The following is a 17,185-nucleotide window of genomic DNA, read 5'->3' as shown; positions in this document are numbered from 1 at the left end:
CATTGAGAATTCTTTTCTTTTCATTTTTGAATTTTATTTTGGCTGCTAGGAGTATGAGAAATTGATTGTCCTAATTCAGAAACTAAATATTGGAGACTGAGTCAGATTTCTCAGTGAAGATCATGGCAGATACCAGAGTGTTTTAAAAGCTAATTGTAATTTGTTTTTACTATTTTCACTCATTTATCTATGTTTGGGGATGAACAGAAATGCTGGATTTCAAAAATCAAACATGATTAAAATCACAAAGATACTGATTAAGAAGTAAAAGACCCATTATGTGAGTAATTGGCTAAACCCACATTATTTATGTATTCAATAATTATTATTATGGGTTGTATTGTTCACTTTAGAATGAATTAAAAAAAAGCAATCCTCCAATTTCTAGATAGTTAACTTCTACTACTGTGATCAATACTATTGTTAAATGCCACTTGGGGGAATGAAGGATTTAGTTGCCTAGCAGGTTGTAGTCTGTCATCTAGGGAAGCAACAGCAAAAGGAATCCACAGTGGAAGGTTGAAGAGAAACCACAGAGAAATGCTGGCTATAGCTTGCTCCTAATAACTTACTCAACCTGTGTTCTTATACAATCCAGGATGACCTTCTCAAAGGTAACAATGCCCAAAGTGAGCTGAACCCTCTCATATCAATCATTAAAAGTGGAAATGCACCACATTTGGCAACAGGCAATCTAATAGAAATAATCCCTCAATGGAGGTTCCCTCTTCCCATATGACTCTAGTTCATTTAGGTTGACAGAAAAGAATAGGCATACAGGTTTTCAATTTGGATTTCAGCTTGCATCTGTTCTTCTTAAAACACTCACAAATTCTTAATGAATGCACAATGAACAGGTGCATGTCTTATATTTTAAAAATTAAAATTGATAAGTATAAACATTTAATTATGATATAAATATTTACATATGTTAACTATAAATGTTTTCCAAATAGGTAAGCAGTAAGTATAAGCATAATAATTGAAGTCTTCCACTTGTTTGGAGGTTATTGTTTATATAATTAAAGATAATTTCTTAATCTTCAACTCTTTTGGTCCAAATAGGAAGAAAATTTACTTGGTTAAACTAATCTAATGAATTATTTAAAAATCAATGTCTTCCTTAAAAGTATTACTATATATAAGTAAAAATAAATCTTCAATGTTAAATTTCTCAGCATAGAAATCCTATATCAACAACATAAAGTAAAAGTGTGTAATGCTTTATTACATACATAATTGCTCACCCAGGGTTCTCAGCTGAAATTTTCTAAAGACTAGAATTTTCTCATCTAAATATTATACCCAACTAAGGTCACCTAAGTTTCATGGAGGAAGAATTCATATACTTGATAACACAGCCAAACTCAGATTATCCTTGTATGATTATACAATATCTGTTTTATGCATGCATTCTCTTCCAAAACAAGAAATGAAAAGTCCAACTTTCTAAATGCATATATATTGGGGTTAAATATTTGAAAATTCCAAGTAAATTCATGTAGATATATTAAATTTCTCTTTATAGAGAACATTGTACACATGTCAATAAGCATAAAGAAATGCTTTTTGAAGACAGGCTATGGAACAATTTTCTATTCTCATCATTAAAATTATTTAATATAACTCTTTTTCTGAATTACAGAGCATGTTCAGGTAATGTAAAAAAATTTGACACATGTTATAATATATATTTATTACCAATAATGAACTCAGTACTCTTTAATCACATACAGGTTCATAGACTCACTATGGCCTGATTTTTCACATCTAGTTAACAATCCCCTTTATAGTACCCTGCAAGTGTTCCTCATGAGATTTTAAGCCTCAAAAATATCCTGTAGTTAAATATTTGTTTTTATATCTAGGTATTGGAAGGGTTTGGCCATAACTCTAGGTCATGAGCAAAGAGGTAGAACTATGGCAAAATAGAAAGGATCACACTGTTTTGCAAGTAGCTTATTGGCTTTCATCCTCTACCTCAAGCCTAATGGCACTCACTATAATTTCCATCCTTACCCTGATTTATAAGAATACTTGCCTGAATCATGTATGCAGCTCAAAAACAACAAAGAAGAAATAAAACAACTTTCAAGAAATGGTTAACTCTTTTAATACTCATGAATTGGTAATTAATCAGTTTATTCACATGATCTCATCTGTCCCTACCAATAATGCTATGAATTATGTATACAGTCTTGACTCCAGGCAAGTTCCAAACTATATGTGAATAATTATGTTTCCTTATTTTGATATTTAATGATCTGCCATATAGTTGATGTTCATCAAATTGATGGGATTTTGAATCACTATGAAAATAATCCTCTGGGTATATCTGTCAATGAGTTTCTAAATTAGATTAATCAAAGTGTTATATTCCCTGACTGTTGTCCTGAGTTGACTGTAAAGGAGAAAATGAGCTGATCATCAGCATGTATCCTTTCTACTTCTTGACTGTCGATGAAGTGTGACCAGCTACCCTAAACTCCTACCACCAGAAGGTCCCCATAATGATGAATGGCACTCCCAAATTGGGAGTCAAAATAATTTCTTCCAAATAATTTTTATCCAGTATTTTTTGTTGCATAAAGACTTTTGAACACTGTGTGTCAGGACATCATCCACTTATTCTGTAGTAGAATCTCACACTTAATCTAAATAGCACATATTTGTGTTTTTAAGAAGGCATGTAGTTTAACTGAACATCAGAAAAGAATACTAATTTCAGAATGAGACGCGAGCTGCCCATGGATAGAAGGACACAAAGGACCTAACATTGAAGATTCAGCCTTTTGTATATAGTTATCTCCTAGCCACAGTTCTTAAAATCATAGAATCTGTATGGAATGCTTTGCCTCACAACCTTCACTGACAGTAATTAACCTTTGATGGCAGAGATTTTCTGCCCCTAGTGACTTTCTTCTGTTTGTGTGTCGGGGATACAGCCTAGAGCTTTGTTCTTTTTAGGCAAGCACTTTTCTATCAAGTAACATCTCCAGTCTCCTAGCTCACAAATCTTGATCCCACTGTCTATATTCCAGGTTTGTCTACTTTTCCTATCAGTTTATTTCTCTTTTATAGCCCAACTCTAGATTTTCAGTATAGAATCTCTATCTCCTCTCACTCAGACTAACCACTTATGACTGTCAGCTGTATATTAGACTACACACTAGGCCCCCACTCAACAAGGAGCACATTCATTATTCTGTGCTACAGGAAAAGCTAAACCAGAAAACGATGCTCGAGCAGCAGCTGTGTGGTTCCTGGTGGGTCAGGACCTCTTTGGTTTTTAGTTTCAGTATATTTCTTCTGCCCATCTTTGGTTTTGGTTTCAGCATATTTCTTTTGCCCATCTTCATGCTCATCACCCCTCTTCCACCTCCCTGACTTAAGTGGTTCTAACATTTCATTGCCTGTTTCTATTTAAGATTAAGGGAGACTCAGGATTTTTTTCCACACCATAAATAAGATCTTTCCTAGTTTGAATTTTCTAGCTCTTAGATTGTGGGGAAACATTTCACAAGTTTTTTATTGTTACTGGATATCTGGAAGAATAGCTGGATTCAGATTCATCTTTGACCCTTCATGTGCTTCAGTTGAAGTTCACCCCTGACTACTACACTCATCAGTTGTTTTTCTATCTTGGCATCTTTCAGCTGTCTGTAACCTTATCACTATGCTTTCTTTATTTACCTACATATTTATATAAACAACACTGACCATATTGATAAAGATGTATATATGAATAGTGTTTTTCATATGTGACACTGCTGCAATATATAAAAATTTGTATCATTAATTTATATAACTCTAGTAATTTTAGTTCATCATGATCCAAGCATACACATTCAGCTTATTTATAAGCTTGTTTGTTGTATTCTGAAACCAGAGTCACCTTTACTGGAGTACACTTTTCAATTAACAACTCAATCAACCCTACAAAAAGAGGACAGCTTTTATATATTATTAACATTTTAATGTTTATGGACCTATTGTAGGTGTTAAAATTAGCTAAAAGAAATAACTGAAAAAGTAAACAAATCAAATGTTAAACTACTCCCCAAATAAGCAGCTTAAATCATCAAAATTTATTATCTCAACCTCTTTTCTGAAGATCAAACAGACAATCACAATTGAAAAAAATATCAAAACCCTGACAGCTTAAAGTATAGTGGTAATTCCACCTGGAGTCAAGGAACTGCATATAGGGAGTAGAAAAAATGTGGCAACAATAACAAGTTTCTGAAAGCCCAAATCCTGTTTCTGGGTCCTAATGCCTTCCTTAGAGGAGTGAGAAGGTGCAGTGTCAACATCTCAGACACTGGGAGTTAGGTAGATGCCATATATTAGACTCATGTATTTAACAATGGTGAAGAACTTATACGCCCTCACAGCATCCAGGCCTTCTGATCCACTGACAGTCGACATTGTGTGGTTGTCCCTCATTGGCTGGGCATTATCAGGATCTCTGACAGCACCAGGCACACTCAAGGTTTGCTCCTTTTGGCCTGATAGACCTTAACTTCCAACATATACACCCCATTTTTATTTATTACATGGGCGTTCAGTGGGAGCCAGAGTTCTTTATTAAAGCCTTGTTAACCATGCCTCAGGAGGGCTCAGCAACTGGACTGTGCCTATTTACGTTGTCCTGAAGAACAAGCCCTCACCCATTACTGACTACCAACCCACAAAGGGCATTCATTCCTAGAGCTGCCAGGGTTGGGGGACTAGGCAGTAGTCTTCTTAATTACAGATAACCAGGCATGGATAACCGCCTATGGAGGCCTGTGGGAAGGATCCTTAAGAGTCGTTAACACCTGAAGAGTCACCTTAGTTGCTGTCTGCTGATGTTGGGTCTGCTTCAGGAGACATTTAAAGAAAATAAGGATTAACAATACCACCCCAAAAATTAATGCATATGTGAGCATCCAGAAGGGATCCAATAATCTTTTTATATTATACTGAACTTTTTTCAAATACTGAGGAGTCAGAAGCCATAACCTCTGCCTTTAAAAAATCAAGTTGTTTGGGGAGGAGGTAGTAAGAGTAAGAAATGGGAGTTTATACATTACCCATCCTGGGTTATTCATTCCTTGGTGGGAGCAGGCTGATCCATGGCTGGGCGTACATCTCTTACTGGAACCCATATTAAGGTTTTGGCAGTATAAGGAAAAACACAAGCATACCCTCTCCCATAGACTAACAGGCTGGTTGGTGGCTGCCATAAGAGGAAGGTAGTATCTCTCATTATCACCAGGGGCAGGGTTGTCTTCCTTGGCAGAGATGCCCAGTGCTTGAAAGCTGGGCTGAGCCCCTTGTCATCAAAATTGAGAAATTTCATATGGAAATAAATGAACCTCTGTTAAGGCCAGATGAGGATTTCTGCTAGGCTCAGGTGAGATAGTTATGGTGAACAGAAGAGCTCCTTAAGAGCTCTGTCGGTCTTCTCCACAATGGTTTGCCCCTGTGGATTGTAGGAGATATAAGTGGTATGAGAAATCTTCCAGAACCCCAGAAAGTCATAGAATTGTTGAGAGGCATAGGCAGAGTCATAAATGTAGACACATAGAAATATTTAAAATGTGATGATATTCTAAGTTATTTAGCCAAAGAAAGGTACTAAAGAGTCAAAAATAAGTAAGGGAAGAAATAGAATTTTGAGGCGATAAGAGAGTTTTAACAGTAGAGCAAGGCAGTGGTGTCACGTGCCTTAATCCCAGTACTCGGGAGATAGAGGCAGGCAGGTCTCTGTGAGTTCAGGGCCAGCCTTGTCTAAGAGCTAGTTCTAGGACAGGTTCCAAAGCTACCCAGAAACCTGGTCTAGAAAACCACAACAACAACAATAATCCCTTGATTTTTGGTTTTCTTCTGTCCCATAACAGGTAAAGGTAACTCCTCTGATATGAGACAGAAAATAATTGAGTGGTGCCAGAGGATTGTCTGTATTCTGTCAATTATATTTTAAATAAACGTTGATTGGCTGATAGCCAGACAGGTAGTATAGGCAGGGCAATGAGAACAGGAGAATGCTGGGAAGGAGGAAGCCCATCCCCCCCCCCCGAGTCCTGCCCAGACCACCAAAGAAGCAGGATGTGACCTACCCCTCTAGAAAAGGTACTGAGCCATGTGGCTAACATAGATAATAATAATGGCATTACAAGAGTTAATAAGAAGCCTGAGCTAATGGGCCAATAAGTTTATAATTAATGCAGACTTTCTGTGTGATTATTTTGGGGCTAAACTAGCCAGGTGGCTGGGGCAACAAGCAGGACCTCATGTTACAACTGAGTTGGGAGTACAACTTTTAAACCAGTCCAGGGATGTCCAGGAGATTAGACAATCTTGCCCACTTAATCTGTAAAAGTGGTTTCCTAATGAAGAGGATGGATAATGCTGCAACTAAAGACTCCAGGATCACCCACATTGTTTCATGAATCTGAATACTTTTCACACCAGCTCTAGGAAAATATTATTTGATCTCCAAATCAACTTTGCAGTTTCCTGCATAACTAATCTGAAGGTCCAGAATAATTTATTTTTTGTCTACACTTCCAGTATAAACCTTAATACCATTGACTCTAAAGGGCTGTTGACTCACATTCACTTTTGTGAAGCTGAAGGTGCTAAGGTGGGTGGACTCTTGCTTTCTGCAAAGTTAGTTCTAAGGTTTCTTGAAAGAGTTTCTTTATGAATTGACAAATAAAGGTCTACATGTGCTTTAACATATTATTTAGCCATTCTACTCTTCCAGTGTCTGGAAAGTGAACCCAGTCAAGCAGATTGCAAGCACATAACCCCAGGTACATGGCTTTCTTCTTGTCCTCCAACACCACCAACATACAGAACAGGGGGCTGGCCTTCACAGAACAGGTAGCTGGCCTTGAGGCCATGGGTCCAGTGGCACCAGCTGAGAAGCCCAAGCATCCAAGTGAAGATCAGTCCCTAGTAGCTGAAGGGGCATACAAAGTTGTGTTCACTGATACATCCACCCACCAGCTGCCAAGAGTCAAAAGGGATCATGAACTTTGAGAAACACACTGGAACAGCCAGGTTTCAGCCTATCTCTACCATTCAGAGCCAAGCTCCCACTGCTTGAACTACCCACCAAAGTTCCAGGGAGCTCTGCAGAAGCAGCAGGCATCCTGGATTGCTCTAGTAGCCTTGGACGCCTGGGGTTGCCCAGACTTTGGGCCCTGGCACTCCTTCTTTACCAGTGACGTGCTCTTCCTAAACAGGCTGTTGAAGCCCAAGGAGAGCCCCAGGCCATCCTACATGCACTACTGCAAGGTCTGTCGGGTCAGCTGCACAAGGCTGTTGTAGTAAGACCCCTTGTTGGTTCCCGGCTGCTCGGCAGCTCAGACCCAAAATAATCACAGAGAAAACATATTATTTAAATCACTGCTTGACCCATTAGCTCTAGTTTTTTATTGGCTAACTCTTACATCTTAATTTAACCCTTTTTTAGTAATCTGTGTATCACCACAAGGCTGTGGCTTACTGGGTAAAGTTCTGGAATCTGTGTCTAGCAGGACTACATGGCTTCTCCCTGACTCTGCCCTCTTTCTCCCAGCATTCAGCCTAGCTTTCCCCGCCTAACTAAGTTCTACCTTGCTATAGGCCAAGCTAATTTCTTTATTCATCAACCAATAAAACAACACATAGACAGAAGAACCTGCCACACTACAAGGCCACAGACGTATCAGGACCACCTGGAAAGACAGAAGCACGTGAAGAAGCAGGCAGCTCAGAGAGCAGGCACAAAGGCCAGCAGGGGTCCAAGAGGAGCTCAGAGCCTTCACTGTAGCCTGTGTGCTGTGTCCTGCACTGGGGGCATAAGCCAATGCTGCTCACATGATGGGAGCCAGTCACCAGACAGAAGGTCTTCAAGTTGCACAGCAAGCTAGGAAAGCCTATAAACCTCCAAGCCCACATATATCACCTATACCCAAGACTCAGACAGCACTTTGAAACCTCAGTCAAGCAGGAAGTTCACACCAGCCACAGCTCACACACCTCAGAACTGGCAATCACCAGCCTCCAGGCCCTTGCCTCCTGTATTGGCACTCATCTCTCTGCTGAGGCTACGCCGCACTCCCACAGATAGTAGGTCACTCTATCCCATGTACCAGCACACCTCTGAGGGGGGCAGCAAGTGATCAACAGTCAACAGCGGTGGGATATTGTATCACACCATTTTGTCTTGTGATTCGTGGGGAACTTCAGTAGTTCCTTAGGCCACAGTCATATGCACTCAGAGTTCAGGAGCTGAGTCTTGGTTCCACCTTTGGGGGGCTGAGCCCTAATATGAAGATGTCAGGCAAATCAAAACAAACAAAATATATGCCTTCCTAACTGAATGGGCAGACAAACATGACAGATAGCACAAAAGAAGGGAAGGATGGGGGTCCCAGTGCCTACCTGCCGAAGGGAACTGAGGGACCTTTTCACCAAAAATACACCATCCTGGGGGCACTGTTCAACACTGTGAATGAGGAAAGAAAGATGACTAGAAACTGTTCTGGGCAAAACATAAAAATTACAGCCATAATGAAAAAAGAAAGAGGACTCTGACAAGGCAAGTTCAAAACATGTGTTAGAAGTTCAAAACAGGTGCCAGATGTTGCTGGGCCCTAACATCTTCCTTGGGAAGGGGATGAGAAGGTAAATTGGTCAACGTCTCAGACACTGAGAGTCAGGCAGGAGGCTTACAGCAGACTCATCTATTTAACAACAGGGAAACCTTGCCGGTACCCAGGCATTCTGATTTGTTGACAGTTGACATCATGTGGTTGTCCCTTCTTAGCTAGGCATTATCAGGATCTCTGACAGTGCCAGGCAGACTCCAGGTTTGCTGCTTTAGGTCTGGTAGGTCTTAACCTCCTACGAAAGCTCCAAATTAATTAAAATCTAATATACAATTAAGCTGAGGAATTTTTATTTGTTTATTTTGGATAATTTCTTACCTATGTTAGATTGGGGAACTTTAATGCACACTTTGCACCAAGCATGTACTCATACCACACAACACCAAGGAACACAAAAAGACTACCCCAAATACCTCTACTGTAATATGAGACTGATTTTTATGGCTCATATTAAGCCTTCCATTCTTATAAATAACCTCTATCATTTATCTCTGAACTCTCAGCAGCTGACAGATTTCAAAAGAGGGAGGGCTGCTGTCTTTAATTCTGCACACCACTGCCGAGTCTACCAGGCTCCAATGCACAGTTCCAAATCCATGGTCATGTGGTTGCCCTGGTTAAATTCAGGGGGCTAAAAGCAAAAGTAGAAACGAACATGAGAAAGAGAGATTTGTGGAGAAGAGTGGGAATAAACAGGGGTGGTAGAGAAATAAGAATGTGGTTTGAAAGTGATAAGTAAGTTGTGTGTGTGTGTGTGTGTGTGTGTGTGTGTGTGAAATTGTCAAAGAACAGAGTTAATCAACGAAAAGTTTCTAAAACATGGAAATGTTCAAAAATGAATTAACAAAATATCTTGGTCTAGAAGGGCTTGGGAGTAGGATGTGTTTAAGAGGTTTACATCATCATCATTCAGGAAGTTTCAGTCAATCTACAGTGATGACAAAGCTTGCCTGAAGATAATTTATAATCATTTTTTATATTTTATTAAGATTATTTTCTCCTTGATGTTTGGTCCACATGTTTCTTATATACTTTTGGAGCACCTTTTCAACTTAGCACTTAACTAACTCATAGTGATACCCAGGAACATAAACTTTGATTTCATACACCTGTATTATCAGTGCATATGATGATTTCTACCAAGATTCTTAGCCACTAGATTCAACCCACATTCAAAGAAGGGTATCGCATGAGGTCATGGGTAGCAGATATATGGAGTGTCTGAAATAAGTTCAATGAATGTGGACTACATAGATGCTTATGGAAAGAGGGTACAGTCTAACAGTTTCTGAGAAACTGGAAGTGAAACACACATTAAGCCAGAGTCCAAAGTTAAAACTAACTTCGCTAAAAATAATTTTGTGGTGTTTTCAGCTAATATAACTTTGAAAGTTAATGCCTTGACACATTCTGTTCAACTCTATGTGGTTTACCTAAAGCCGGAATTCTAAATCAGAACTGTTCAGTAAAAGGCTAGAAGGAGAAAGAAAAGGAGGAGGAAAAGAAAATACCAACAAAGACAATGTTGGGAGGATGAGCCCAAACCAATCTCCTAAAAAACTATTCACAAAGCTAAAATCACATGCTTTACTAAACTGTCTCCTTTCTTTATTCTTTCTTTTCTTTCTTTCTTTCTTTTTTTCTTTTTTCCTTCCTTCCTTCCTTCTTTCCTTCCTTCTTTCCTTCCTTTTTTCTTTCTCTTTGTTTTTGTTTTTGAGACAGAGTTTCTATGAATAACAGCCCTAGCTGTCCGGGATCTAGTTCTTATAGACCAGGCTGGCCTTGAACTCACAGAAATCTGCCTACCTCTGCCTCCCAAGTGCTGGGATTAAAAATGTGTGCCACCATCACCTGGCACCTTTCTTAATATACCTCATGATTTGCCTAGGTTTATTTAGCTTGAGATGACAAAATGAAATGTCTCATAGATATTTTTCCACTAGAATATATTTATTCTATAAAAAAAATCTATTACTATGAAAAGTGTATAAAATTATTTTCCTGGATCAAATTATTAGTTTTGTAAAGATAGTCTCTGTGCCGATTATCATGAATACAGGATTGTTTTTTAAAATTTTATTTATTTATTTTTTGTTGAAAAAAATTTCTGCCTTCTCCCCGCCTCCCATTTCCCTCCCCCTCCTCCCACTCCTCTTTCCCTCCCCCCACTCCTCTCCCCCTCTCTCCACTCCTCTCCCCCTCCCCCCACTCCATTCTACCTCCCTCTGGAGTCTGAAGAGCAGTCCAGATTCCCTGCGCTGTGGGAAGTCCAGGGTCCTCCCCCCTCCATCCAGGTCCAGGAAGGTGAGCATCCAAACAGGCTAGGCTCCCACAAAGCCAGTTCATGCAGTAGGATCGAAACCTAGTGCCATTGTCCTTGGCTTCTCATCAGCCCTCATTGTCCTCCATGTTCAGAGAGTCCGGTTTTATCCCATGCTTTTTCAGTCCCAGTCCAGATGGCCTTGGTGAGCCCCACATTCTCAGTGGGTGGGAGCACCTCTCGCGGTCTTAACTTCCTTGCTCATGTTCTCCCTCCTGCTGCTCCTCATTTGGACCTTGGGAGCTCAGTCCGATGCTCCACTGTGGGTCTCTGTCTTTATTTCCATCCGTCGCCAGATGAAGGTTCTATGGTGATATGCAAGATATTCATCAGTATGGATATAGGATAGGGTCATTTCAGGTTGCCTCTCCTCAGCTGCCCAAGGTACTAGCTGGGGACATCTCCCTGGACACCTGCGAGCCCCTCTAGAGTCAAGTCTCTTGCCAACCCTAAGATGGCTCCGTAAGAAGGTTTTTCTTCTCCCAAAGAAAAACGTATAGTCATCCGCCTGGATATGGGAAGTAGACAAGATTGCCGGGCAAAAACTGGGAACTTGAAGGTGGGGTGGGATGGGGGTAAGGGGAAATGGGGTAAGAAAAGTGAGAAAAGGAGGATGGGGGAGCTTGGGGGAATTGGATGGTTGGAATAAAGGAAGGGTGGATATGGGAGCAAGGAAGTATACAGGAGTGTTAGAAGATGTCATCAGCTGGGCCGTGGTGGCGCACGCCTTTAATCCCAGCACATGGGAGGAAGAAGCAGGCAGATCTCTGTGAGTTTGAAGTCAGCCTTATCTACAAGAGCCAGTTCCAAGACAAACTCTAAAGCTATAGAGAAAACAGAAGCCCTGTCTTTAAAAACAAACAAACAAAAACAAAACAAAAAACAAAACAACAATGGCAAAAAGAGCTGTCTTCAATATTCTTTTCTGTCTTCTAAGTCTTATGCAACACCAATACTCATCAGTATCTGTATGAGTATCTGAAGATAAATACATTTTTAAAATGTACCAGTGTTCTAAAATACCATCTAACCCATAGTTTTGACGTCCTTAGTAGGTTTTTAGTCTCTTTTTCAGAACTCTTACTCATTTACCACACTACAGATAAAAGTATTATCTAGAAAATAATCTAGTAAGACATTTTATTGACTAAAACAACATGATGATCCTGAACCATTTTGAAATGCAGATGTGTATATGTTTTTTTTCTGAAATTGCTTGTGATTAATTTACTCTAAATCATAAATTGTAGGAAAAATGGCTCTTAGGTTATTTGTTTAAATAAATGGAAAAGCAATTACATACTGCACACTGACTATTATTAACAAATGTTCATTGTATTTGGTAAAGACACTAAGAATTTCTTTACTCAAGGTTACCCAGCTATGAGTAAAAATTGCCCAGAATCTAAGTAAATTCTGTCCATCCCCAAAGCCTAATTCCTAACAGAATGCAGTACTATCATCTCCCAGTATGGAAGATGGACTAAACATAAATATACATTATAAGCTATTGCAAAATGTTAGGAAGATAGATTTGCACACATAAATACATAATAATACATAATATTTAATATATTGATCTATCTTTTCCTTGGCTACATGTAAATTAATTTCTTTAAATTATCAGAAATGCAGATTAATTCTTAACCAAGGGTATTTTAGAGTGTAATTCTAGCATCACATTCATAAAAATTAGGTTGTATGTTTTCAAAATACTTTTGTAGAACCTCAAATGGCCATAATAAATGACAGTGAACATGGTTTGGGTTTCCAGCACTTACATCACTCAGATCAGTACCACAAGTAACTCTAGTTCCATGGAATCTAACAATCTCCTGTTGTAGAAGGAGCAGCGGCTGCATTCCTGCCTCCCGGCTCCCAGCCGCCTGGCTAGCATATGCCCCAAAATAACAACACACAAATTGTTTTCATTTAAACACTGCCTGGCCCATGAGTTTCAGCCTCTTAATGGCTAATTCTCACATCTTGGTTAACCCATATCTATTAATGTGTGTAGTACCACAAGGTGGTGGCTTACCAGGAAGATTCTAAGTTACGTCCATCTTGGGCCAGAGCTTCATTGCGTCTGACCTCACTTTCCTTCTTCCCAGCATTCTGTTCTGTCCACTCCACCCACCTAATTTTCTGCTCTATCAAAAGGGCCAAGACAGTTTCTTTATTAACCAATGAAACAACAGATAGAGACCCACCTACATCACCCTCTGACTTCTGAGGGTACCATCATGAGCATGATGCATATACATCCACTCAGGCATAGAATAAATATAACTAAATAAATTTGCATTTAAAAGACAATGCATAAAACACTGAAACAACTCAATTTTCCCAGCTTTGAAGTTGTATTTACAATCTTGACTGCAATGTATTCCTTTAAAATACCTAGGAAGTGTCTTAACCAGGGACTCTTATCAGTTATTTTTTCTTTAAACCTTTTCTAGAGCAAGATTTTTTCCCTCTAAACACTGCCAATTCCATATAGGCTGTTGGGATTTATAACTTGTTAGTCTCAACTTGGAATGACATCATTAGGCACAGTCTTAGGACTTGGGCCTGCTCCCAAAATATTGGCACACCTTCAAGGAGCACCATGCACTTGGTTACTTCCCTTATTTCAGTCAGCATCTTTTTGTAATAGCTTCCCATAATGCTGCTTTGAAAAATCTCTGCTACCAATTTGCTGTTGGCTAGAAATTCAGTCATTAAATGTTTAAAATAAGGAAGCCTCAGCTATCAGATGTCATTTTAACATAAAGGATATGATCTTGCATTTAATAGGAGATAATAGCTTACTTTTGTATCTTTCTAACTATAAGATTACTATATGTTTAATATTAATATTCACAAAACATAAAAGTGTTTAAGTATGAAAAATAGACATCAATATTAAAAAAATACCTTACCATATTGCCATTTATTCTACTACTTTTTCAACGTAGTTATCATTAACTTAAGGTAGCATCCCCATCCTTATATTTTCATATTTTTAAAAATGTAACAGCTTGTATTTTTTTGAATCAGTTTCTCTATGGCTCATGCTAGCCTGAACATCACAGTGATGCCTCTATCTCAGCCTCCCAGAGTACTGGGATTCCAGGCATGAGCAATCACTCGTGTCTTCCAGTGTTATAACATAAATAAGCTGAACTATTTTGCTATGTTGATAAATGACTTTCAAACACATGCACCTGGATTTTCACATAAACTTCATGATGTAAATATGCCATAGCATATTATTTTCCCTTTTTTCCAAATAATATTACCATTGTTCCCATTCAGGGCCATGATTCTATAAAAATCACTTTTGATCAATCAAAATTTTGACTTAGATTCCTACTTGTAAATTCGAGTTAGATTCTGGATATGTGTGTTCTGTTCTCAACAGTTTTACAATAGCCTTCTGTTCTCTTGAAATGAGCTTTAGTCACATTCATTGTATTCTATAGCTTGGCTGTTTCCTTCCCTTGACTCCAAGCTGAAGTGAAAAGTTTGAGCAGTATGGGATACAGCAGAAATCAGGAATGAAAGCTTTGCATCACACTCCTTGAGCATCCTTCAAATCTGACTTTTGTTGTTGAAACAGCCTCTGCCTGTGTAGCTCAGGCTGTTCTTGAACTTGAAATCTTCCTGCCTGAGTCTCTAAATTGCTTGGTATGGCTGGTCTTTTCTTTCATGTGAGGGAATAGTAGCACTAAGACACAGACTACCCACGAGGCCTGTGTTGAAAGCTGGCTTCAAAGAAGTTGCGAGAAGCTCACAGAAGCATTTGCACTCTTCCCTGCTTCACACATTGGATCCATACATAATTCCAAAACACTTATTGGGTATTGAATGACAACCTGTAACTATTCCAGAATGTAATGCTAATTTCTTTAAGTTTTTAGTAAATCTTCAGGAATAGGGATTAGAGCTATCATTAGGTATAATCATTTTCTTTTTTAATGTATTTTTAAATAAAAATAGATTCTTCTCTTCTATAACACATCTCAACTACAGTTTGTCCTTCCGTACTCCTCCCAACTCCAAACAACTCAGCTCTCCCCAGGATCCACTTCCCTTCCATATCCCTTCAGAAAATAATAGGCCTCCAAGAGACAACAACCAAAAAAGACAAAATAAGATACATTACTGCAAAGCAAAAGCCCTCATATCAATACTGGACAAGGCAGCCCACTAGGAGGAAAAGAGTCGTAAAAGCAGGCAAAATTGTCAGAAACACATAAATAAAACCTAAAACCTTTAAAATGTTGAGATGTATATATGTATCCCTCAGTGTATATATGGGTCTCCCTGCAACGTGGCACATTATTTGAGAAGATTCTGCTACCAACTTATGAGAAAATTGTGGTAAAGACCCAATTTTTCAGTGCTGTGAGATACAAAGAGGTCACAAGGTAAAGACTATTCCTATGGATTCCCATAGTAAGGAGGATATATCTTACCAACATCCAAAGGGTCCTTCAATCTGTGGATCCAATGCTCAGACAAGTTCAGCCTCTGACCCCCTAGTGTCAGTGATCAAAAGAAACCCCAAATTGAGACCATCATCTCAAAAAAAGCTGGAAAATCACCATCTACCAATAGTAATATTCAAGTGCAGCCAGTCAATGTTTCAAGCCCCATCTTGAGCACTCATATGAACTATCCAATTCCATGTAGAGAGTACTTTCTAACTACATGAACGTAAAGCTGACTCACTATCCTTAGCCAGTTTTATTTTGTCTAAAGGAATGTTTGCCTGCATGTATGTATGTACACCACATATATGCAGTACTCTTGGATTCAGAAGAGGGCATCAGATCCCTTGGAACTAGAGTTAAATGTGGTTGTTAGCCACCATTTGGGTGCTAGAAACCAACTCAGTTCCTCTGGAAGAGCAGCCAAAGCTGTTAACCATTGACACATCACTGAGTCCAGCTTACTCTTAAGATCTACATAAATTATATGGCTTCTTCTCAAGCAGAGTAAGGTTTTCCTTTTAGTGTACATGTTTTTATTGCAGTTTGTCTCCTTTATTCTCCTCCTACCTTTAATACTTACATAAATATCCATTCTCCATGTCATGGAAAATACAAATTTCTAGTCTTGTAATATGCCTGTGATTAAAGTAAGAAAATCAAATGTGCTTTGCTTAGTTTTGTTATTTGTAGATAAATTTAATGTTAATAAGTTAGAAAAACCTCCCAAATGCAGCACTAGGGAGGAAGTCTGGAGGCACATGTCCCTTTGACACATGTTTTGAGTGAAAAAAGGCAGAGTAGTTGGTTCTGAGTTTGAATGTGTGTCTATAATTGCTGTCTTGATCAGGTTCTTAGAACTGAAAAGCTTCAACCTATGTAGACATGTAGGATAATTAGCTACACACAGAGTGCACAGAATCTTTGGGTTAGATATTAGAAATGTGTAAGTCTGGTGTGGTGGTGCAAATGTGTGATTTCAATAAGGAGAAGGGGGGCAGGAAGATCAGAAGTCCAGGGTCATCCTTGACTACTTAGAGAGTCCGAGGATAAACAGGGATACAGGACATTGTGGGGGCAGGGAGAGAGTTAATGGGGTAATCTGAAACCTCATTAGCTACTCTTCCAAGTTCCACGGAAGGCATGGCAACCATACTGTGTTAACCAGAGGCTCACATTCCAAACAGCCTGCAAATAATGCTTGAGGCAGTGAAGCAAACAGGAGATGATGTGCAAAACAGTGCTGTTTACAAGCAGGTATTAATGGCAGTGTGCTTTTCCACTGGTTTTCTCAGGAAACTGGGCTATTTTTCAACGTTTTATTTATTTGAATTCTTGCCAAAAGTAAGAAAAGAATATGATATTTTGACAGACTTTGGTATTTTTCCCTTGACTCAGGTGCAGCAGCTTTCAATTGGATCCAAGCACTTCAGATTTTATCCTCTGAAAATGATTTTGTGATTTGTCTTACACTAATTTTTATACAACGTAGTGAATTCTAATGCGGTTGCTGGCAGCCCATCATTCAGCCTACAAGACACAGCTTCTTTCTGTGAATAAAACTTTCACATTATCTCCCTTGATCTTTTCTTCTAGGCAGCCTTACCTTTCCATGCACTTCAGCTTTCCCTCCCAAAGGACTTCTCTTGTTTTAAAATGTACATTTCTTTCTATTGTTGCTGTTGATGGGAATATAAAATTCATTATCAGTCATATAAAAAGGCAGATCGAGAAGTTTACCT

The sequence above is a fragment of the Microtus pennsylvanicus genome, chromosome 19, assembly GCF_037038515.1.
Source record: "Microtus pennsylvanicus isolate mMicPen1 chromosome 19, mMicPen1.hap1, whole genome shotgun sequence".
NCBI classification, from domain to species: Eukaryota; Metazoa; Chordata; class Mammalia; order Rodentia; family Cricetidae; genus Microtus; species Microtus pennsylvanicus.
The sequence above is the reverse complement of the archived record's forward strand: the minus strand, read 5'-3'. Positions refer to the sequence as shown.